At 24.5% G+C, this 26,539-nt stretch overlaps 1 non-coding gene across 1 annotated transcript; it reads left to right on the plus strand.

The window, feature by feature from the left end:
• The first annotated feature begins 12,802 nt into the window (after nucleotides 1-12,802).
• Trnah-gug (transfer RNA histidin (anticodon GUG)) lies at nucleotides 12,803-12,874 on the plus strand. The gene has a single exon. It is a non-coding gene; the product is annotated as a tRNA-His (tRNA).
• The last annotated feature ends 13,665 nt before the right edge of the window (nucleotides 12,875-26,539 follow it).

The raw sequence follows: 26,539 nt of genomic DNA on the forward strand, positions 1-26,539 counted from the left end.
AAATAGAAAGGAAAAAATTGATTCTTCTTTTTACTTTTTGTCAGCATATTTCTAGAAAAATTTGAAAAAAATTATAATTAGTTTCAACATATGTGACCGTCCATCTGTATAAGGAAATCTTCAGGAATTTTAAAGCTTAAAACTATGCAATCTCTCCCTCTTTAAATTTAAGATCCCCTAAAGCCGTAAAAGTACCAAGTTTTTCCTAATGATCGAAACTACAATATTTTTAAAAGATATTTTTTGATTTATCTTGGATAGACAAAGGGTCACAAAGACAAAGTGGCCGATCAAGTTTTTTTTTTTTTCTTCTTTATTCCTAGGAGGAGCATAGAACTAGTGCATGATCATAGATAGTCATGCCTCAGTTTCATTGCATCATAGAGTTAGGTAGGTTACTAGTCTGTCGTAGTTTAATATTTATATTAAATATTTAATATAAATATTTAATATTTATATTAATATTTATAGCCGTTCAAATTAATCGGAACTATTTTTTTTTGCTTCTTCTCCCGCCTTACCATTAAAAAAAGGATATGAAAATATTACCCCAAAAGTATGCAACAGAAAACATTTCACGATATTAAACGGGTAATGTTAACCGATCATTTGTTTTAATTGTTAAAAGAAAATGTGCTACTTTATAACTATGTAAATGTTGAAGTAGTTTGTAAAATCTTTAAGGCTGACTGACCTCTTAACTCTGTCAATCGATTTAAGCGGTCAGTTTTATTGTTTCATGCATTTTTTTCGTTTTATATTTTAGTTTAAGTTTCGTTTTCGAATAAACCTTAAAGAATATTGAAATATAAGCAATAGTTTACAGAAAATTGTACAAAATTTTACAAACATATTCGCCAATATGCACGTATCTATGTACTTTCATGTCATTTATATTCAAAACAAAAATTTCCAAAAAATCTATTGATTTACTGAACAAATTTTGTACAGAAATTCAACAATGAAAATACGGATAAGATTACGGGGTTCAATTGGCATAATTAAAGTAAAAAGGTAAATAAAAAGTTAAAAAGAAAACCATATATTATTGTTTACTGAAATTTACTAAAAATATTTCAAGTATAAAGTTTAATACCGTAAAACTTAATACATACGTGCATTTAATTCAAATAACACTGTGTATGTTTTATACCTACACCATTGGAAAACTCAAATTTCATTTCATTTTTTGTTTTTCAAGTTTTTTGTTTGAAATTGTACGATTAAAATATTGCTGGTTACTTAAAAAATAAATAACAAAACCACCTATCTGTGTATGCACCAATTTTCTATATTTAGTAATAATATAATTGGCACGGTAGAGCCATACATACATATATGTATATATCTATATAGACGTATATGTATATAGTTACAAAGTAAATGACCGGGAAAACTTTGAACCACAATTAAGATCATTTTTCACAAAAAAAAACCAGAGCAAAATTAAATTGTGCTTTTTTTTTTCGAAATTTTATGTTCCTTATAGATTTTTCATTTGAAATTAATTTCGTAAAAGGAATCACGTTTTTACATTATTACACATTTAATATTATTTTACGTGCCGCTGATATACATAATATACACATAGGTACGTATATATAAATTTGGTAAAATATTAAATAGGTAGCTTATAAACGATTTTAAGTAATTTTAACTTAAGACAAAGAAAACCGAAATGTTGTTATGTTAATAATATTACAAAAATTTTTAAATATACATAGACCTATAGTATTTAAATGATACATTGGTAGCAAAATATAAGAGTTAATTTCAAAACCAAAGATTACACACAATGCATGCAGTGTTTGTTCAAAAAAATCTAGTAGCAAAGTGACAATAAGTAAAAGTACTAAATTACCAATTCACACTGTTCAACATGTTGAAAATACTTGAATTCGCAAACTCTTCCTGATATGATTTTTCTTCCTTTCATATGTATTTTCCTCTTATATGTTATTCTTGAATTTATAAGAAGTTCGAATATTTGGCTAAAGTATATTGGTTACAGCACATTCATACACGCAAGCAGTTTCATTTTTACATCAGCGTTTGTCTCGCTGTACATGTGTTCTTGTAGTTACAGCTTAGACGACCAGCAATGAGTAAAAATATTCAAAAAGAATTACTTCTTTTTTTTTCTCCTGCTGATTTAAGCATATGAACTGAACAGCTTGGCGGCCTAAAAATAATGAAGAGAGACAAGTGTGTTAAATAAAGTGTAAAAGAGTATTAGGGATAAAAAGTGTGAATGTCAACATTAGGTGCAAAATTGTTTACATCGTTAAATAGTATAAATCGGTTGTATAAACGAGTCTGGTTTAATTAACAAAATTTCCCATAACTATATAGTTTGATTTGATAAAATTAAAATATGTTCAAGAATAGAGTTCTATTTTCCATTAAATCTTTACAGTTTCCTCCGGTTTTTGTTGATTTCTAATGAGTTCCATTATAGACAAATGTTAAAACCCTGTATGCTATTATACAACTTTCTTATCAATTATAAAACATTTTAAAGACATGTGTAGTAACTTTATATATTGTAATTTATATTTATAATTTTCATGTGTTTTTATTAGCATAAATCAAATACATATGTAATTAAATTCAGTATGTGAAAATTGTGAAAAACGAGTTGCACGCAAATATTGATTTTCCTTATTTAGCAGAGTTCAAGGATTTGAACATGTTACCGTATGTATTTTTCATAAGAATTAAATTAGAAGTTTTAACTAACGTATATACCTACAGTTTACTCAAATATGACACATTATTTTACAATTTTGAATATCATTTCAATGGAAACCGAAAATTTCTACAATATTCAAAAAATATTCAGAGAAGATGTAATTAAAGATTAATTTATTTCACGAAAACTTGCTCCTAGTCGGTCAATTAATCAATAGTTTTTATATTTTTCAATAGATCACCTCGCCCAAATATTTTCAATTCTAATTTATTTTCGTTTATTATTTAATAAATTTATTAAACATCCATATAAGAAATTAAGATCCATAGGAAATTAAATTTATAATAAAATTACAAACTTTTAATTAGTAAACTTGAAAATTAATGACCACATAATTATAAATTGGTGAGCCAATTGAGTTCCTGTTTACTTGTAGCAAGCTTTTATTTAAAATACTCTTTAGACTTTTCTGACTTATTCACAAAACTGATATATAGAAATGCAAAAATGAATAGAATGACAATTGTGACAATGACAACATTATTGTGAAGAAGAAGAAACATAACTAACTGTTATTATAATTGTAATCCCAAAGCACTGTTATTGAAATTTTCTCCAATTAATACTTATTCTTCTAATAATTAGCACATATTGCTGAATTTCCTACATGAATCAACAGTTAACAGTTGTTATTTTATAACACAAATTGACAAACACAGTCCATAAAAATTATTCTAATTAATTTTTTCTTTTTAATTGACAAACCAGAAGTCGATGAGCCAAGACTTTGTTTTTTTTTTTGCACATAAAGAGACAAACTTAATAGCATTTTTTAATAATACAACACAAAAATAAAAAAAAATATGTACATATGTTTTATTGCTAATTTCTCTATTTAAAGGTGAACTCTCCTATAGCGGTCAGTATAATAATTAATTAGTCATACTATGCAGTAAATGAAAATGAGTAATTATTTTTCATTAGAAATATTTAGATTTTAACGTTACGGAAAACAAACATATACTGTTAGTTTTCTTCAATATATTTAAAACACATTTTGGTAAAATATATAATATGACATAAACACCTATTGTAATAGTGAGAAATTAAGATAGCTTATTGGCAAATCCGGTATCTGTAGGTACAACTTAATCGAATGAATGAATAGACTCTTAACTGTTCAAAGTATAATGTCCAATACGAAAAAAAGTTAATTTAAACAAGTGAATCAATATGAATTGATATGTTCAAAGTAGACCAAAGTTAGTGGCAAAATAAATATTAGTGTAGTATTCAAAATTTCAAAAGAGAAGTATAATTTAAAATGAAACTTTAATTTTGCCATGCTTGTTTATATCTTTTATGCAAATTTTTAATACTCAAGCAAATTTATTGTATAAAATATTTATATATTTAAGTATAGTAAATATTTAAAATTCAAGTCAGTAAATTAACCAGCTTTTAAATACTAAATATAATATAATATGGGTTTGGTACTTGTAAATTATAACTACTATTTAATAATACTTTATATATCACACCTGTATTTATAACCAAACGAATAATAATATATAAAGCTTTTATAATTGTTTATGAAAACATTGTGTGTTTTCGTGGTAAGAATATTTAAATTTTAAATGAACCATTTTAATTTAACTTGATTGAAATTTTTCATGTTCTTATTTTTTTTACACCGAAAATATTTTAATTGTGGTTTCAGTAAAATTAAATGAAAAAAAAACATGCACATACTTAGCATATAAAATTTTTTTATAGAATTTTTAAATTAAAACTTTTATTAAAATTAAAAATTTCCCATTAATTAAACTTATATTAAATTGATATTACATGATAAAATAGTTAATCACGATTTTAAAAAATTTTTAATAAAATAAGTAGAACCCTTTTAAAAGTCAATTAAATTCTGGACTTTTAAAATTTGCAATCGTATCAATTAAATAAAAGCTTTAAATTAAAGTTAATATTTTGCCAAAGAGAAAGAGCAAGTCAAAAACTTCTATGCAATTCTCAAAGCTAATATCATCATTATGGCATTAAAGTATTTTTTATTTCCTCTTTAGAGACATCTCAGGCAGGACGTGGGGACAGACGGGAAGTCTATCATGAGACTAAGGTTTGGAGAGAAGGATGATACTTGAAAAAACACACAGAAACCTGGAACGTTAGCAAAGATTTGCACGCATCTGTATAGCTGGGACTAAGACGACGTGAAAAACCGCGGCAATGGAGGTGACTTCGAAACTAACTCCATACCATTTTGTTGTTAAGATGGCGGCATTATATCGAGAAGATATTGGTGAAACGTGTCCCACACCTAGTGGGGGCCCAATAGATTCTTATGTACTGGTAGCAGTTCACTGCTACTCCAACAGTGCAATCTACAATATAATTGGCATCATCATTATACTTAAAACTACATCAAACTAAAACTATATTTAAACAACAATAAATATTCTAAAAAATTTTCAACATTTTCGTAAATATTACATATAGCAATTCTAAAGGAATTTTTGTAAACATAATATACAACAATACGATAATAAAATAATGGGAACAATTTAATTTTACATGAAAATACTTTTAGGGTCAAGGGCTAATATTATTCATTTTGATCCAAATAAAAACTTATTATTGTTATTTTTTAAATTCAGAATAACTTTAAACACATACGAATATGTATAGATATATATATAAATATATCATAATTAAAAATTAACAAATTAGACCTGAATTAGATAAAATACATGTATGTACAAATATATTGAATATTACAATAAATTATGAAAACAATAGAGATCGTATAGCAAAGAATTGAATAGAGATGATCATATTGCATATTTGTTTATGTAAACTTTATGAGCTGGAACTTTTCTATACATTAAAATAACATTTTCAAAGATTATAAATTTTTTTTCAAATAAGTACAAAAATTTTCATAATATAGTAGTAAAATTTCCGTATAATATTAGGTTTTTAACTATAATTTTTATATTAAAATTATGTTAATTTCTTATACAAGACAATTTATGATAAAAATATTTTTTAAAATTATAAAAGAGAAGAATCAATCATTTTTATTGCCAGATATTTATGATTTCAAATTATAAAAAAAATATTACAATACAATGTTGGAGGTAATCATCAAATATCATAAAAATTTTTAAAGGTATTAACCATAAATAAGCTCGAAAATGCCAAAAATTCCATATTCATTATTAAAGAGATTAAAATGTAAAATAGACATTATTTTTTTAAATTTTGAATTTAAGTATGTTAAATTAAAATTTTATTAAAATATTTTTTCTAAGAAAAAAACCTTAAATATAACAAAATTTCCATTTGAATTAAACTATTCGAAATGATGCCAAAAATGGTTGCAAATATTATGGCATTTTGATAATATCAAATTTACACAAAATTACTTCATAAACATCTGCTTATTTGTTTTATATTTAAATACAGTGATTTATAGACTGTTTAAACAGAAATTTTGGACATAATTTTCAAATATAGTAAAATTTTAATAAAATACTTTACGAATATTTTCAGTTTAAGATAAATCATTACGACTTAACATAAGAAATAGGTAAAGTTATCGATCGTCAAAAAAAATAATTTTGTTATTTCTAATAATTTTAATACCTATTATAAAAATACTAATATACAATGTATAAAATTTTCGCAAATATTTTTTGGTTTAAGATAGAAATCATTAAAAACATATTTTAACATAGAAGTTATTATAAATTTAAACTCTCAATTAAGTCTTTTTATAAAATATTACCTTAAATTAGAGTATCCCTGCAAAACACACAAAACCGTATATTTATTGTATTATTAACTCCATATATCTGAAAGTATATCTGCCGATTTCGGGTCAATATCCCTTAGTTACATATTTTTTAATATTATCCACTATCAATTATTCCTTGCAAAGCAATTAGCAAGCTCCAATTTTTTATTAGTGCAAAGAAATCAACAACCGCGAGTTCCTTTGTGATTCCTTTGTTTACTTCTGTGATCCTTTTGAACACTTCTTCTATAAACGATTCGAATTCACAAATTCTACTTTCACGACACTTTATGCATCTACTTCTTCATTTTAAGTGTCAAAAGCTCTAATTGCTCTCGCGAAAATGATTTTCCATTCACATATTTCCCGCATAAATTTACAGCTTTGATACCGTGTCTTTTATGTCTGTAAAACAATCAAAGACCAAAATTCAGGTTTGGAGATAAAAATTTTATTTTTAAACAATTCAGAGTATAGATCAAAAAATCTAATTTTGTAAGTTGAGTTAAACAATTCAAAATTCTAAATTATTTTATATGTTATTCAAGAACGCAAACGCAAATTTCTTGTAAATATTTCTTTCCGTCAAAATTACTTTTTTAATCAATTCGAAAATTTTTACATACAAAATATATGAAAGTCTAAAAGTCCTGTATATGCTTAAATATACACAAAAGAACATTTCTGATTAGTTTTTCAAAGTGTGAAAAAAACTAATTTCAATTGTCCAAGAAGTAATTTCTTAACAATTTCCTCTTTTAAAGGGGATTGATTCACAAAATTTTGTACAGCATATAATATAAGGAACCCCAGTAGCTTACTTTATGAAACTTATGAAGCATATATAAAAGGCTTAAGGGTACTTTTTGTGAAAAATGGCATTCCCATTCAAAAACCTTAAATACATCTCCACAAACTTTCATTTTTTTGAGAAACTACATTAATTTATTGCGGATATTAAACTTTGCAATGATTGGTTTTACAAAATATGAGAAAGTCTCCACATTTTCTTATTTTTTTAATTATATCCCCCTCGAAAATAAAAATTTCTATTATAGTTTCATTTATTTTCAAATAAAATTGCCTCAAACATCAATAAATAATCCTAAAAAAACCAAATTTTTATGTTTTTTTAAAACTTTGTACATGATGTACTTGCAGGATTTAATATCTAAGTATGTATACTATACATTGCATATTATGTGCATATAAATTAAAGTTTTTATTCTTAACGCACCATTAAATCTAAGATTTTGTTTGGAAAAACAAAAGTGCAGAAACAAGAAAAAAGAACTGTTAAAAAAGAAAATTTCATGTTTTACCAAAAATTAATGATAAAATTTTTATTCCCAAAGGAGATCTTTATCACAATATTGTCGCGCACATAAAATATAAAAGAAATTTGCAATTTCACACCCTCTTCCTGTTTTGTATGTGTTCTTTTGATTCCCTAAAACCGCTCGTACATGTTTTATTTCTATTGCTTTTCTAATCAAAAACAACAAAAATTTTGCAGAAAATTTCTGAAATAAACAACAGAAAAACACATTTACGACTTTTAACACTCATCATGTTACTAAATTTCCCCCATGGGTTAAAATCAACACTATAAAATGATAATAAACAAAACGTACGTGAGATTTACAATTCAGATGTAATCAAATTTATTGAAGAGTTATTACAAAAAGAACTGGGGTGCATTTTAGAACTGAAATGTTGCATGAATACCGATATGTCAGCGCTCATTTACTTAGTGTGTGTGTACATTATAAATCTTTGAATTTTTGATATTTACTCTCTTTCAAAAGTGCAGTAACTCACATTTAACATTGAATACAACATTAATGGGAAAAGATAAAATTTCAAATAAAATTTATGTACTAGAAATTTGTGCTTTTTTTTTGGAAAGGATTAAAAATATACTAGAATTTATATTAAAATCTAAAAATAAAGAAATATAATATAAAGAAAAAATAAATTTAAAATTTTTTGGATTTAAAATTTAGTTTCAATCAATTTCGGATGTTGCTTAAGTGCTTAACACAGCCAATTAGTAGGGTTCATTAAGACTTTCAACCTAAGTTCACAAAACACATTATTATCATCAGTATTAGATTATTAGAAAAATTATTAGTATAAGTGCTTCAAAATCTGAATTAAATTAAAAACTAATATATGAATAATCTGAATGATCTAAGTCGAGTAAATAAGGTTAAAATGCAGAAGCATCAACAATTTTCCACAAAAATAACAAAATTAGATATCATAAAGCATTATATTAATTGTGGTATCTCACCAAATTGTTAGCAGACTGAACTAACTTTATACCAAAATATTTCATACATTTTACATAATTTGCTATTAAGTTCCCAAATGATCAAGTTATTTCTTGGAACCACCATAAAGAAATCGTCTTAAACAAATTTAATATTGTAGAACACTAATTTAAATTTCAATTAGTACACAAAACACACAAAGTATAATTTGTAGAATGAGTCCTGTCAATTTATTTATTAATGGGCGGTTAATATTGTACAAGCAAATGTATACTCTGACATATATAAATTGTATATAACTTAACTTTGCGCAACCTTCGAAAATGATTTCTTTACATGCCAATAAATTTTGACATTATGCGGGTGTGTTAAATTTTACTTTTATATAAATTTCATAAAAAAATCTACCAAATACACATAAATTACTTATAGTTAAGTAAAAAATCATGTATAACATGACAGATATAATACAATGTATGTCTGTATGTAACTTTACACTATCTGTTGCACTCTTTTATTTATAATAGTTATAGTTTTTTTTAATTATTACGTTACTGCTGTTATTGGCACAATATCAGGCTATATATAACCTTCAGTTTTTGCAAAAATTATGATAGTAAAAAGTGGAAAAAAGAACAACAAGGGAAAATAAAAATAGAAGGGAAATATGTGAACACAACTAATAAGTAGTTCCAACTCAACTTTAAATCTGAATCTGTTTAAAATTTTAGACAAAGAGCATGGTTGCTAGGTTTTTTAATCGAAATATTGCTTTTATGTGTATTTGATTAGTATATGATATCAATTATCATAATTATAACAATTATTATATTAATAATTCTTTATCTGTGTATAAGGTTAGAATAGATTAGCATTCATTAAATCTTTTATGTTTAAATAGGCTTAGTGTCGACAAAGTTAAATTCAGTATGACATAAAACAACAATATACCAAGATACTGAAAGCCATAACAATTTCAACTTATTTCAAAACAAAAAAATAACTACAATTATACAATATTGCTAGTAGGAACACTATATAGTATAAAATTTTACTATGAACTATATGAAATCGAACTCTTTTTACAGGTTCACTATTCCCATTATTTTCCGCTAGAACTCTGTTTGATTGCTTATTTATATTCCATAGGTTTATATTCAACCGCAGACACATGCAACTGTACGATCGCATGCAATTAAACAATACTTTACAAAATGTGTTGCAATTCAGTGTTATTTTACAAACTCGGGTTGTAAGACGGAAAATTGCAAGCCGGCCAGGTCCCTTATTTATGTAGACAATTTCTCATTTATCTATATATTTTGATTTAACATTTTTAAATTGAGCTTTTTGTTGAAATAGGTTCGCTTAAATGTCACACATTAAGTTTGAAACCAGTAATTAGTAGTTAAAACTATTAATTCCCGCTTTAAATACTTTAATTCTCCTATCCTTCTGTGACTAAATGCTATTTATATATATAACATGAATTTTACATATTGTTGTTAGATTAAATAAAATAAAAAATTTATAACAAAACTGTATTATAATTATTATTCAATAAAATTGTTAAAAAAGAAAAGCGCGATGTCGCGTGTACTTAAAATAATAATGCTTTTGATGTTTTCTGTTCTTAACAATTCACTCGAATCAGTCGGATTTGCTTTTTTTTTTGTGTTTAATTGAAAAAGATACTCTTTTGTTTGATTTTTTTGATGTTGGTTGATTCGCGCATTTACAAACTATTAAAAATTTTTAATATGTATGCATGATTGTAATTATTTTTTTTTTTGTTGTTGTTGCATTGCAACACTTTTAATGGACTTTTTATTCATTTATTTACATTTTTATTATATTCTTTTTTCTTATTTTCCTATTCATTTTATTTCAATTGAAAACTATACCCAGAATTTCATTTATAAATGTAGAATATGTAGTTTTTTTTTTCTTTTTTATATGAAAGGCGGGCTTTTATCAAAGCTGAAACTGACAACGACAAATATAAAAATAAAAAATAAATAAACAATAATGAAACATCGTTCCATCTTCCAAAGATTGAAAAAGTATATAATTTAAATCATGATTTTTATTTTATATATAGAATTTATATTCTAAAATTTTGTTTAGATTGAAAAGAAGAATCAAAAGATCCAAGTGCATTGCAGTGTAACAAAATAAACGCAATATGATTTAATACAAAAAAGAAATTACATACGATTGCATTATACCATCAACAAGATAAAGGTTACCTTTCATCGAAAAATTGGTAGAAATTTAGAAGTACTATTTAATTGTAGAAGCAACTTACTATATACATATGTATTTTTTTAAAATATTTCCTTACCGTTAGCTAAAAACGTAGCTATTGTGGATTCTCGAATAAAAAATTTTTTCATAGCTTACGTTAGTTGCTAGGTAGTTAGTTGTTTTCGTATATAAAAACTTAACCAAATGGTGTTCAATATAGAGGAAAGTTCCAGTTTTAATAATCTGCAGTACTTACCTAAAATTCAAACTCAAATTAATTATTATAATATATTATTTATAACTAAAAATAAATTTTAAGTGCAACTAAACCAAAACTATACCTACATAATTTCATTTACACCCATTTTGGAACATACATTTGCAAATTTTTAATAATATTGTTTTCATTTTTGCTTTTCTCTTCTTGTTTACTATTTTCCATTCCGTTTAGTTTGTTATCCTTTCTCTGAAATCTAAGATATATTCAAAAATTTAGTTAAAAATATTTCAAAAATTTATTAAAAAAAAATTTTTATTAAACAGTACACAAATTTTGTTACAAAATATTTAAAAACAATTTCAAATTTATATTTCCGGAAATATTTATTTTTAGATTAGGAATCGGATGGCAACCTATTAATTTATTTTTAAAAATACATAAAATGTATGCACGCATGCATATTGACAATTTAAACGATTAATCATTTAAATATGACAATTTATGAATGATTTTAGTTTTAGTTACTTAATTATTTTATAAAGAATTTCATAAATGATGTGATGTTAAAACTAAATATGTTATCATAAAATGGAAACTGATCAAAGATAATAAAATATATTAAAAGCACATATAGATAATGTTACATTTATTCTGTTCAAATTCCACTTGAAACTTGTGGAAACAAAATAAATTTATAAATTTAGAGTGACAGACACTTCAATTTATAATTAATGTTTGCACTTATTTACTTACATACGTTTACATAAACTTTGTAATACTACACTATCTATATTTTAATTGCCTTAAATATAAGTTGAGTTTTGCATGTAATCTGAGAAAATTCATATTGTAAAGGAAAGCACAAATAGTGTGCCATTTTACTTCTGAACTCAAAATTTTCAATTTTGTATAAAATTTAATACTTTCTGCAAAACTGTATTCAAGAGATTCTTAAGATGTAAAAAAAAGAATACTCGAATTAGCGTTTGCATGTTTGTGTAATTAAAAATATATATTAAGTATTGCTGTTCCATAGTCATAAAAACATTAAATTTCATTAAAATCTCATACAAAATTCACAAAATAATTAATATAATTTGAAAATTTTCATGAACGTAATAAAATAACAAATTTTATATGTGAGTTATAAAGCAAGTTAAAAAAAAAGCTAATTGATTTCAACTTCTTTAACATTTCTTTATTAAATTCAATACCAATCGTAACATAAAATTTTTTGCTCCAATTATACCACTTATTGAACGTAAATATTCAAATGCATGGTAAGTACCACAGTTAATAAAATGTAAAAATAAATGCTTTAGGCTAAATTTATCTTTTATTTTAATTTTATTTATTTTCTTTTTATTTCTTCTTAATAATTTTATTAAAGAAATACACGCAAACAGTATAATTTTTTAAGGTAAATGTAATGATTTTGTTCAATGAATGTAAATACGTATGTATAATGAGAGTATTAAATAAGAAACTTAAGATAAAATAGAATAAAAATTAAAATTACTTGAATTGAATATCACTGTATAGTTCTCCATATAGCCGTGATCGTCTAGTGGTTAGGACCCTACGTTGTGGCCGTAGTAACCCAGGTTCGAATCCTGGTCACGGCAATGATTAAATTCATTGTCACGGATGGAGAGTAAATTTTTTTTTTAAATTTTAAAATTCGTAGTTTGCAATTTTGAACATAATGAAAATGAGTATAAAGTAGAAATTATCTTTGTTACTTAATTAACGAATTCATTTTAATTTGTATTACCTGTAGACTTTTCTTAAACCAAAGACATGATGCTACTGATGTGCTGGCTTGTGTAAACCCAATATATATTTGACTTGGAAATTTTAAGATTATGCAAAGCAATATCATAGATTTAGATAGCCGATATCATTAAAGTATAGATGTACGATAAGATATCAAATATTTTTTCCTTTAATTCAAATTTTAATTTTACTAAGATATTTTTCAAATCAAAAAAACACCTTACGACCTGTGATCATTGGTCAAAAATTTTAATGCAACCCCAAAAATACTAACTAGTTATATTTTACCCATTTGCAATAAAGTTTTAGGTTGAACCTTAAATCTGTATCTAATTTATTATTTTCATTTTCTTTGCATCAACATATTATTTTAATTTATGTACTATCGGAACAACCTTTCTTAGATTATAGAAATTGTAATATTGCAAATAGCTTTTCTTATAATTTAAGAAAAATAATCATTGTCCAACCCTCTTAAAACAGATTTTAACTCAAATCTAACGTTTGTATAACGTTAAAATAAGGGTGAGATCAAATGTCAATATGTGCTTAACTATACGTATGTGTTCATTTTATTCAAATCAAATTTTCTCAAATTATAACTTCGAATGTTATTCCCATAAGTGATGTCCAAACAAATAATAAATTAGGAAACATATGTGCTTCAAATAAATATTTACATTATCAAAGAATGATTTTTCTTTGATTTCTCTTTAAAAATAAATAAAAAACAAACGCAAAAAAAAAACCTAAACTTCCAACCCAAAAATTTTCAAATCAAAATTAAAAAATATAAAAGCAATATTTGCTATTATATAAGAAAAATTACGAGTTTGATATCAAATTTTAGTCATCACTTCTTTGGGATAATTTAATTTTTTAGAGGCATTGATTTTTGCACTATGACTAGCAGACAGAGTCATGCAGTACTATTTTGCTATTATTCCCTACCACGGATGATTTTGGTTTGCGATAATAATTCTCTAACTCAAAGAGTTCATACTTTTAAATTTGCAATTACTTGCAGTATGGTATTTCAAATATTGGAGTTTTGTGAAATTATTAAAATTATAGATTCGAGAAATTCCGAGTTATCGTTCAATATAATAAACTTAAAAGTCAAATAATAATACCCTGCGAACATGTATAATTTATATGAAACTTGGATAGTACTTTTATGTAATAAATAAAGGGGGAGGTATAGGTCTAATGATTTTTAGTAACATTAAGTTGCGGATTGTTTTGACATTTCCTGTTTGAATGTCAAATAAAAATTATATTCCTTGCACCCTCTTATATTTTTTTTCTATTTGCCAATTTATGCACATATTATAAATATTTTATATGTAATGATTTTACTGAGCTAACTCTAATAAAAAGAAAAGAACAAATATTTGCAGAAAAAAATTTTTAATTAAACTCAAAAAATTTTGTAGAAAAACAAATTGGAAACGTAAAATTGGAATTTCAAATTCTTCTTAATAAAAATAACAACACATTTGTCACATAAAATAATGATACACATTAGATGTTATGGGATGGTATATAAAAGAAAGAAGATTGAAACAAAGGGGAAATTTTTGCTAAAAATCTTCTATATATAAACTAGTTATATATGGTCACATAAAGTTTCTTTGGTCATTAAAATTGTACTATCAACAAACTCATTAACAACAATATAAATTTTTTTCCGGGCAAAGTAATTTATGAAATTTATTGCTTTAATTTTAAATAATTAGAAAAAATAATTAATATTTTTCCAAATTACAATCTTAATCTTTATTTTAATTATTCGCAATATTATCAAGATTCTTTACAAATCATTAATTAATTATTTTCAATAAATTATAAATTGTAAATACATATATAAAATGACAATATGCAAGGACGAAAGTGTGAGGCAAATGGTAACATTGATAAAGTGGTATTTGAAATAGTAAAAAATTTTAGTTTTGGAGTACCAAATCAGTGAGTCTTTAAATTTCAGTAAACTAGTAGTAACAATACATATATTTGAAAACCAGGCTGCTTCCATTTAAGTAGAATAAAAACTGTATGACTTTGTTGCATAGTTAACACTATATTCAGTTAAAAATAATGTTGATTGGCAGTTGTAAAATTTCAACATTTTTTCAATAACTCAATCTAGTAATTTTAAAAAACTATTTTATATAAATAAAATTTCAAAATTTTCTTAAAAATTTTTCTATATGTTATTGATTACATTAAGAATAATACAGGTACACTCGAGAACAATATGCTAAAAATTTGTTTGTCTCTTTTACCTTAATGTTCTAAAAGAAAAATAAATTTTCCAAAAATTTCAACGTTTAAATTACTTGAATGCAATTCAATTGCATAACAATTAATCTATTCTGAAATTTAAGAAAAACTATGCAATGTTTCAAGTACATATTTTTTAATCTGCACATAAGCTTTTTGATTAAACACATAATTCCATTTGACTTGTTTAAAATTTTTGTACCAAAATTCAGTCTGTATGAATATAAATTATAAAGTAAATGAGAAAACATGAACATATTTTTATTTATTCTCAGTAAAAATTGATTTTTATTATATAAAATCCAAAAAAAAAAAAAAAGTAACTCTATAAAATTGAGTAGAGAATCACTAGAAAAATATATTCGTGAATAATAATAATCATTAAATTAAATCTACACTTTTATTTTTATAATTAATTTTATAGACGACAACTTGACATCTAGAAATAAAGAAGAAGAATGATGCTTCAATATTGGCTCAACTTATCTTAATCTTTATTATGTACATGTACATTTATTTTACAGTATACATTTTATTCATATATGTATTGTAGAATATTACTAGAAAGGAAACCATCTTTAACATCTGAAAGGTTTAAAATACTTGAATTTACTGAACATAAAACGATTCTTTTGTAAAATGATTTCAATACTTTTTACTGCTTAACACTAACTCTATAAATGATCTTTTGTATAGACAAATAAAGGAAAAATTTTTATATGGTATGCAAATCTTTTAATAAATGATTTCTTATATGCAAAATTGTGTAATAAGAAAATATTCGATGTTATGTCGTATAATACGAGTATACTTGCGTCTTCTACCATTTACAGCCTTGATATTTGAACGCAGAAAAACATTGAATTCGATACCAAAGTTCTGCTTAGCTATATAGCATGATTATAATTTTCTTTTTAGATTTAATTCTGACCGAAGATGTCTCTGAACTCTTCGCCACTAACCCTCTGTAATTTCATTATTTGTGCTTTGATTTTCTACTAAAATTATCTATTAGACTTCATAAAACTTAACATACTCCTCAAGAATTCGATTCGGCAATCTTTTAATATCCCATCAAATCCTTATTGTATAAATGAAATTTAAAATTATGAAAAATTTAAACATATAAACAAATTAATTAAGAAGCACAAATTATAAACAAAAAAAAAGGGCGAAGCGGTTCTAAATATCAAAACATAAAGGTTATAGACCTAATAATCCCTCTCAAGTGAACGTAACAATAATTAGTGATAAAATATATTCATTTAATTTTAGTACATGTACACGCAAATCATCGTCATCATCATGATCATTAAATAATATTCTCTATAAAAAAAGCAGCTCTAGAAATATAAAAAAATATTTTTTTATATTACATTTCCATACACACCATAATATATGATTCGAATTTAATCAAAAAATCTCAGAGACCTCAATTTAAGAAAAAAAAAAACAAGACTATGGAAAACACCAAAAATACTAAAAATCACTTATTACATGATTGCAATAATGTAACGCTTGGATTAATATAATCGTTTTTAAAATAGACTTTTTGTCATTTTTATGAACTTTTGTACTTGATTTCTTTCAGTTTTTTTTTTAATTTTCTTTATAATTCTGACAATTTTGTACGGTTTTTAACAACTACTATTAAATATATTATGAAACTTAAAGTAACGAAACCATGTTATTTTCTCGATTGACATTTTTCACTAACATTTTATAGTTCACATATAAATTCAAAAACCAATAAACAACAGACTGAAAAAGATTGGAGTAACATTCAGTAGTTTTATTGAGAAGATTCCAGTCTTGCGAGTTGTCTTAAAAGAAAAATCCTTCAGCCTCAACAAATATCTAAGAATAACGTGCCAAAAAATCTGGGCTAAAGTGCTAGTAACAAACAAATTTGAACAATAACAAAGAAGGAAAAAAAGCAGAGCTGATGTTGAAAGGGGAGAATGGGATTCACGCCTCTCATGGGATCAACTCAGACAGGTTACAAAAAATTGAGGAAGATGGAGGGAAATGGAGAAATCAAGTGAATTTGCAAAGGCCTTAAGGGAAGAAAAGATAGTATTCAATATTTCGTTTGTAATCGAACTCCATTCTCGTCTAAAAACGAAAAAAAGCAAATTAACATAATAGAACGGGAATAATAAATTTGGTGATTGAATAATTTGATTAACACTCCGTGATGGGAATCAATGAATATGTATAACATGAAGCAATAATAGCAATACAACAGGCACTGTCTATTTATATATAGTAGCTTAATAGCATTCACATCAAATTCACAGACAGAGCATTGTCAACATATAAAATGCTATCATTTTAATAGAATTAAAAATTAAATGAAGTATCATAGCAAGCAACCACTTGGTTTGATGTTATGTTGTAATGAATGCGTGCATTGCACCATTTATTGCTTTTTAATGAAAAAAAATATTCTTTGCCTATTTGAATATTATAATATTTATCTAGATCGAGCGAGTTTTGAATTCTGATTTAATTCTTTTTCTTTGCTAGTTGCTTGTTGTTCTTTTCTTTTTTTAGTTGCATCTTTAAAAAAAAAAAACAGCATTATAAAGAGGGTGATTTTAATTTGAAAAAAAAAAAAACATTTAAAAAACGTAGATAAAGATATTTTAGAAGGGACTGTGTAGTTGGAATGAAAATACTTCTACGTGCATGTACTTTGAGTTAATTCTAGCAATGTTAATGCGATGTTATGAATCGGATGAAATTTGAAATGTGCAAAATTAAGGTATTTACACATAGTTTTCTTTATACATTAGAATTTCTAGTAATATTGTTATACTCAAAAATGGGTGTACGAAATAGATTATGTTTAATTAGAGAAGAAATTTTGCAAAAGAGTAACAAGCAAGCAGGTAGCTTGTCTTTTATTTAATTTACTGACAAAAAGAAAATTTGAACTTTTTTTTGTATCTAACCCTAATAGCTCCTTTTTAATTTGATTTTTAAGTTATTAAAAGCTACAAAAGAAAAAACGGAAAAACGAAATATTATCGCTGCAAAAAACGGACACAGTTACCTAATTGCAAACTAATTGTTATCTTTGACTAATTAAACAACATACCTGAAAAAAATTTCGACAATTATTACCTATAGTTATCAAGAGCCAATTTTCAACTTTTATTTTTCTTATTTTCAACATACGGGTAAAAAATAAAAAAATTCATTTAAATTACACATTGCAATATGAATATATGCACTAGAATATATACATATGTATGCGCAAAACAAATACTAAATAATCTACAAAATAGTATAAATTTCAATCGCAGTCCCATTCATTTGAATTAAATGTGTAAAGAGAAGGGCATAAAAATGTTAATTATGTCAATTGATTTGAATAATCTAAAAGAAATTGAATATAATACAAATATATGTGTGCACATTAATCGTGACTCCAATATGTAATTCTACTATTTAAGCAATTTTTTTTTATTTAATTTTAGGTTACCAGAATATTTTCCTTATTTTTGAAATTATTTTCAAAGAGGGCACCTACGTGCATATGTATATATGTTTATGAAGAGATTTGAATTTATTAAAAAATACTGCATAATATTTTCCTATTTAGATATTATGCCCAACTTTTAATTAAACTCTATATAAAGCTAATTGTGTGATTTGTCAGAATATTTTAGTATGAGTTAAAGCTTTAAGAGAAGTATGAGAAGAGAAAATAGGGGATTTCCAATAAATCAGATATACACTGAAAGATCTAAATTAAGATTCAAAAGTATTTTTACACATACTTAAAAAAATGCAAAAACTGGAAAGTTTACTTACAGATTTGTAACATAGTGAGGAATTTTTCAATATCCAACATTTTTCTGTTATGCTCTTCTTCTAATTTATATTCTTGTATTTCATTTTTGCAGTTTGGATTTATCGAACGTGCTTTATTATTTTAAAACGTAAGCTAGATTTGAATTATTGAAAATCCTTATATTTTTAAACGTCAATCATTAAACTGATTTTACTTTACATTAAATTGGAAAATTTGTATTCCAATTATTTTAAATTTTATGAGAATTTTAAAATAATTCCATTTTAGTAAGAACTACAACTAATTCATTAGCATTGTGAGATATTAATATACAGATCAAGGTGACATAAATAGTTTTCATAGTTTAATTAATAAAATTTATAAAACTATTAATTAATTCTCATCAAGTTTTTACTTTGTAGTATTCACAAATTACTAATACAACAAAAATTCGAAATGTTTTATGGAATTTTATTTTTTCCAAGGTTTTGTTGCACCGAAAACAAAACTGGATTTAAAATTTATGCAAATCAAAGTTTAATACCATTAACTTAATATTTAAACATATAAAAAGTTTAAAAAGAAGTTAAAAAAATTAAGAAATTAATTTAAACAAAACCGATTAATCGATGCAATCTGAAAACATTAGTTTCAATTTAGAGTAAAAAGATATGAATTATATTTTGAAAAGAAAAAAAAATCTTTCTCTTTCGATTATTAAAATAAATTAAAAGAGTGAAAAAATTTATATAAAATCACAAACATACTATATATAATACATCAACGCGTATAATATACATGGTGCATTGATATTTAACATTAACAAAGCAATTAAAAACTCAAATCAAAATCTGAACTATGAATTTAATATGGCACAGTAACTATTAACGTTAAATAATTTTACTAGAAGCACATCTACTACATCTATACACAATTAACCTAAAATAATAACAATCAATAGCTGTATGCAAAGACAGCAACAAACAAATTTATTAAAATTTTTAAGTTCCATTCAATTGAGATGAATTCTCTCAAATTATAGATCAGAATATCAGATTCACAATAATAGAACAGATTAATAATTTATTGTTCAATTAAATAGGGAAAAAGAAAAAAAACCAATACATACCAAATTTGTCACTCCATTCATAACTTTGCATTATATACGAGTATAAAACAAATACGGGAGCATAATTATCACATTGTTAGAGATACAGATGCAATTGGTATGTTATCTACTTAGATTTTCTAGAGAATACTTCAGAATTATAATGAGTATAGTAATGCACATTTATTCCAGCATATGGCTCCATACTTTCATATGTAAAATAAACTTCAAATCCTTTAGTTTAATGAGTTCCAAATGAGGTTACACATATTTTTAAATTCACAACGGCTTAGGCATCAATAGTATAACAGCTTTAATGGAACTTAATCGATATTTTAAAAAATGTTCGGTAAATTTAATGAAATTGTGACAGCCAACATTACACACCTATTCTTATGATCAGACCAACTTCCTCAATAAAGTAGGAATCTAAAATGAAAAAAAAAGTGAATATGTCAATAAACTAAATGGAAAATACTTCATATTTGAATATTAATTGCACAAATGTCTGATAGTTTGCCTGAAATATCATAAATTTTCCCGCTTTTGATTTAAATAAAAAAAAATATTTTCTTTTTTTGATTTGTTAACTGATTGAAATTCGTTTTGCCACTTTTTCTTCCATCACAATTTTTTTCCTATTATAATTCCTTTTATTATTTAATTTTGTATATATAAAGTAGCATACGAAAATTTAAGTTGATATTATTAAAATTTTGTATTTAACTTTGAGATTTTTTTTTTTTTTTGAAAAATAAAAGAAAAATTTCAGTTTTTTTATAATATAAATAAAACAGAAGATCGATCGGGGTCTTAATTTTTCATCTAAATGATGATAAATTTGTACAGAAACTATAATAAATTGAAATTGAATTTGTATATTTTTAATTACAATGAGCGAGCAAATCTAAATTTTCCAATTAACTATAAGGTTGATGTACTAATGTATAGAATTGAGATGATTTCAGTACTCGAAAATAGCACATTGTCTAATAGTAGAACAAACATAAATATTAAGCATATTCTTAGTGTAAATTACAATTTGGCAATAAACATCACAAGCACTGAATTTCTTAACAGTTGAACTGCCCCAATAATTCACTTTATAATTCTAACCTTAAAACCACCTTTCTGATATTTAACACACATGTTTCTTTTGTCATAAAGGTTTCAGTACTCTACTATTCTTGAAAAGTTCGACATTACAAACAGAAAAACAAATTAATTACTCCGGGCGTTTAAAATTTTATTTTTTCTAACAATATTTTCTTCAAATTAATCGATTTGGATCGTATTTATCAGATAAAAAATGACAGTTTTGAATTTAGAAAAATCAATTTTCTTAATTGTAAATATGTTTGTACAAATTAATGGATGAATGATTGCCAAATGACATAAAACAGATCAAATGAGTAATATTTTGTGTTCTTTGAATTAAAATTTAAGATTACAAAATCATAACCTCTAAAAAAGCAAAATAAAGAAAAAGAAAAATGATTCATTAGGTATTTTTTTAATACCAAATTCGATGGGTAATAAATTTTTCTTATTACTTGTCGGCAACAGATCAGATTTCGATGATGATTCATAAGGAATTCTTAAGGAGAAACATAATCCGTTTCAAATAATAATTTTGAAATTTTATTATATTTTAAATGTGTTAAAAATTTATTCATAAACTTTTGGTTATGATAGTTAAATGATCAATCAAAGAAATTTTAATCTTGATTGAATATTTTAATTAAGTTATATAATTTCTAAAAATATTTTTGTATTTTACTTACATATTATTTAAAGAGATTCATCATTATAACTTTAAATTTTCCAAGTAATTTTTTGAATATAAAAATCGAATTATAAATTTGATTTTATTATTAGAACGATTTAAGAAGTTTTGTTAATATCAAATTAATTTTGATCAACTGTGAATTATTGAACTATCCTCGGAAATATTAAAAAACTACATATGGAAAATTTCTCAAGTAACTCGAAAATTAAGCATTTTTGAGGTAATAAAAAAAACCTTAAGTAAATGAAACATCAGATTTGAAATTTCAGTTGATCGGATGAATTTAATCGTTTTTTCAATAAAAAGATAACTGAGCACCCTAATATTGCGCACTTTAGGTTAAAAATACCTACTATAATAAAAATATTACAATTCTACCTTTTAATACTTAAGTATTCTAAAATTTAAAACTAATTCTTTGCAAAAGTAAGATTATTCAATTAATAACAATTAATAAAAAAACGGTTAATAGTTTCATTTTATTGCTCTGTTGAACACAAAATTTTCTATTTGAATAAGTCTTATAAGGTGTGACTATTCTAACATCATTCAAATCAAATAAAATTACAAAATTTACCCCCTTTTTTTTAAATATTATTTTAAGGCATTTACACAATTTCGAAAATCAACTAAAAATATTTATTATAGTAAAACTTTTCTATAATCGTATTGTGTATAAAACCATAAAAATACTATAAAGTGCAATTTAATTCCTCATAACATGCATGACTTATTTTCTGTACAAATATATGTACTTATGTAATAAACATAAAATGTAAAATAATTTTATTTAAAATAAAGAAAAATTTAAATTTCCCTAATATTAAATTTAGATAATTTTCAAGTCTATTTTCTATAATATAATTTTAATAATAATTACAACAATTACAATTATTTTCAAATTTTGCTTAAAAGAAAATTTAATAAATTTTTCAAAAGAAAATGGAATACTCAGAATTACTTTTACTGATAAAATCGAAGTGTTAATGTAAATGAAAATTTATAGCCACGAAGAACATCCTGCTTAAAGTACAGAATTAAAAATTCTTGATTTAAAGATTTTGACAGTCTTCAATACATTAATTCAAACTATTAGATACGGACATTTAAAAATCAAATTAAACTGACGATTCTAATAACTTTTATAAGTACCTACAATAATACAATATGAACATTTTCACGCAATAAAAGAAAAACCGGAATTAAAAACTCTTACTTAAATTAAGAAAATATTCATTATAATCAACAAAACTGATTTCTGAATTTAAATTAAACGTCATTAAAAAAAATCGACTAAAACTGGTTACTCTGTAGATGCATGTATAAAATACAATTTATTTATTTGTATACGACAATACATTTGTCATAAAATTATTGTATAGTCAAATCAAGTAAATAAATAAAAAGTACATGCAATGAATTATTTTTGAAATGACATCATATTGTGAATAATTAGATATTTTAAATTAAGATGAATTGCTTAACATACTCGCATTATTATTAACGAAATATATGTACAAATGTTCATACATACAAACATTCAAAACATATTTTAGTACTTAAAATAAAAATTTACACAAAGTGAACCACTTTAATTTTTTTTTTTAAATGTAATCTCAGTGAATAAATTTTTATATAAGTGCACAACAAAAGTGTATAAGTGAATGAAAGTTGAATGATTCAACAACATTAAAAAAAAAATTTCCAAAATTTTATAAATTAGCGACATACCTAATAATAATATTTTAACTTATAAACTTTTTGAAAAGTTACCAACATTTTAATACCGGTAAAAATTTTCACAATTTTTTATTTAGTTAATAATTTTGTTGGTTTATTCAAGTAAATATTTTTCCTGAAAGATGTTGGCATACTTATTTTGGCAATTCGGTTATTATTATTATATCAAATTCAGATATGACGCAAAACTTTTTATGTATCAGAATACCTAATGATTATTAGATTAGATCCAATTGGAAGGATTCGGACAACGTAATAGGTAACCAGATCATCAAACTTCACATTCTATAAAAGTTTCGCGTCCTAGTGGTTTACGAACAGAACAAAGTAACCTCGTTACAGGTGCTTAACCCATGTTTGACTTATACCTTACAGCAATAAAGGCGTGTTACGTTAATTTCCGATTTTTTTTATGTCTTAATGATCCATAACAAATTCCAATCCGTGACCACCGTTAAGTTCTTGTGTCAAATCTCCGTCGCCAAGCGAATCAAAATAAAAAACTTGGCCTCAATTCTAGCCAATCCCCGTATATTGTAAATGGATAATTTGTTTCTCGCAAAAATCTTTGATGTAAGCTTCTGACAGACACAAAAAAGTTTCAATCCAACGAAATTCAAAAACTAATTCCGTGTTGTTATAAAATTTGCGTGTATGTACGTCAACGGAATATCCTACAATAGAGTAAAATAATTCTTACTTGTACTCATTTTATTTATTATTATTTTTGTTTTTCAAAATTTTACCTTTATCTTTCTGGGCAGTGATTGTAATAACTTACATTTGAGTTCAATACGCCTAAATTTCATTGTCTGTTTTTTCCTTGCTTTTTATATTTTTTTTTGTTTTTTTTTTTTAATTTTTGACCGCTTTTTGTTTTAAAATTTATGCTGGTCATTTATTTAAGTTTTCGTTTCGTTTTTTTTTTGTTCGATTGACACCATATAGTTTGTAGCGTAACATGCCGGTTGCCATTGTAGTAATTATATAAAGAAAGAGTAGAGAGGTTAATATTTATTTTCTTTTGATCTAAATCACCTTCCATTTTTTTACCATATTTCTTGTTTTTCTGTTGAACTCCAATTTTTAAATAGTGATTTCTTTGCACAGCTGCTGTTTTTAATCTTTATAATATGATACTTTAGTGCTTTTTTTCTTCTACATCCACAAGATAGCTGTAAACACACAATATATGAACATACATGTAAATTCATATATATATTATATATATATACATATACATATATTATGTACATAAATGCCAAAAACTTATTTTTTATTATTTTTTTTTACAATAATCCCACTGTGATTTTTTGAGTGGATTTAAGCTAATATGTTATAATTCAATAATTTTTGACCACACACTTTCATTTAACAAAAATGAAAAGTGGAATGAAAACAAAAAAAATTGAAGAATTCCGTGATTGTGATTCATAAATTATTTAACTTAATGAATATTTAATTATATTAAAAATTATTAATAAAAAGTGAAAATATTAGTTTAAATTTTTTAGATGACACAATTTATTTCGGAAGCTAAACCCAAAAATATTTATGAAATATTACTATGAAAATAAATTTACTAGTAATGCTCCATCTATAAATACATGGATATAACAATACAAAATTAAGTATACATATGGAAGCTGTGGCATAAACCTTCCTACAATGAAATGTAAAACGATTAAGTGCATGAAAACAATTTAAAAAGGTGTGAAACAGTTAAATATACCGAATTGTGACATCGGAAGACTGTTCAACCGCACAATTCAACATTCAATGCTGTAAATTAAAACAATAATATCCGATTATTTGCACAAATTGACAGACAATAAAGCACCGATAGAAGAAATTGTATCCTCAAAAAGTTATGCTAAAATAGTAACTCCCACAAAGATGCATATGTATGGCACAAACAACACGGGAAAAAATAAATGTAAAAAGCATATCATAATCATTTGAATTCGATTAACTTAAACACCATAAGGCAGATAATCTCAAGTTTCAAGAATTTCTTACTTCGAGAATATTTGGAATATTTTCAGGTTAAAATTTTTTTAATTTTAAAATAACGAAAAACCTCTCGAAAATTTCAAATGAAACAAACCAAAATAATCTACTTTCAGTGGTTATCGTTGGTATGGAAACCCCCTTTATTATTTTAAAAAAAATGTATGTATATTATTTTTACTATGACACAATTCAGTTTTCTGCTGTTTTCTTTTTGTTTTATTATTAATAAAAAAACAAAAAAAGTCAAGCACTCCCAATTTGTAATCGAATTCAAATCAATAAAATGTAAGTAACTGATACGCCGTACAAACTCTTCTGACATTATAAATGTCAGAAATATTTTTATATCGATTTTATCCGCTTCAATAGTTTCATTTCAAAATTAATTGATGCAATTAAATGTTATTCAAATTTTTTGCGTGTGAGTTTTTGTAAATTCTAAGAAATGATTGTCGGCCGACCATCACCAATTAAATCAATCAGAATAAATTTTTTTTTATATTATTAATTTGTCAATGCACTTTGAAAAAAAAAACAACAAAAATATAAAGCAAAATAATCACTTGTCTTTTAAGTTGAAAATCCATCGCACGTGATAATAACATGTTGCTAAAAAAGGAATGTCATTCTCATGTACACAAAAGTATGCATATATGTATGTACATATTTATATTGCGAATATTCACTCATGCAGACCAAAGTACCAGCTATAAAAATAATGGGTGCAATTACATTTATTGCAGAATTAATTAATTTTGTACGTTTTGGTGTGTATTAAG

The sequence above is a fragment of the Condylostylus longicornis genome, unplaced genomic scaffold (assembly GCF_029603195.1).
Source record: "Condylostylus longicornis isolate FDR11 unplaced genomic scaffold, ASM2960319v2 ptg000064l, whole genome shotgun sequence".
Taxonomy (NCBI): Eukaryota; Metazoa; Arthropoda; class Insecta; order Diptera; family Dolichopodidae; genus Condylostylus; species Condylostylus longicornis.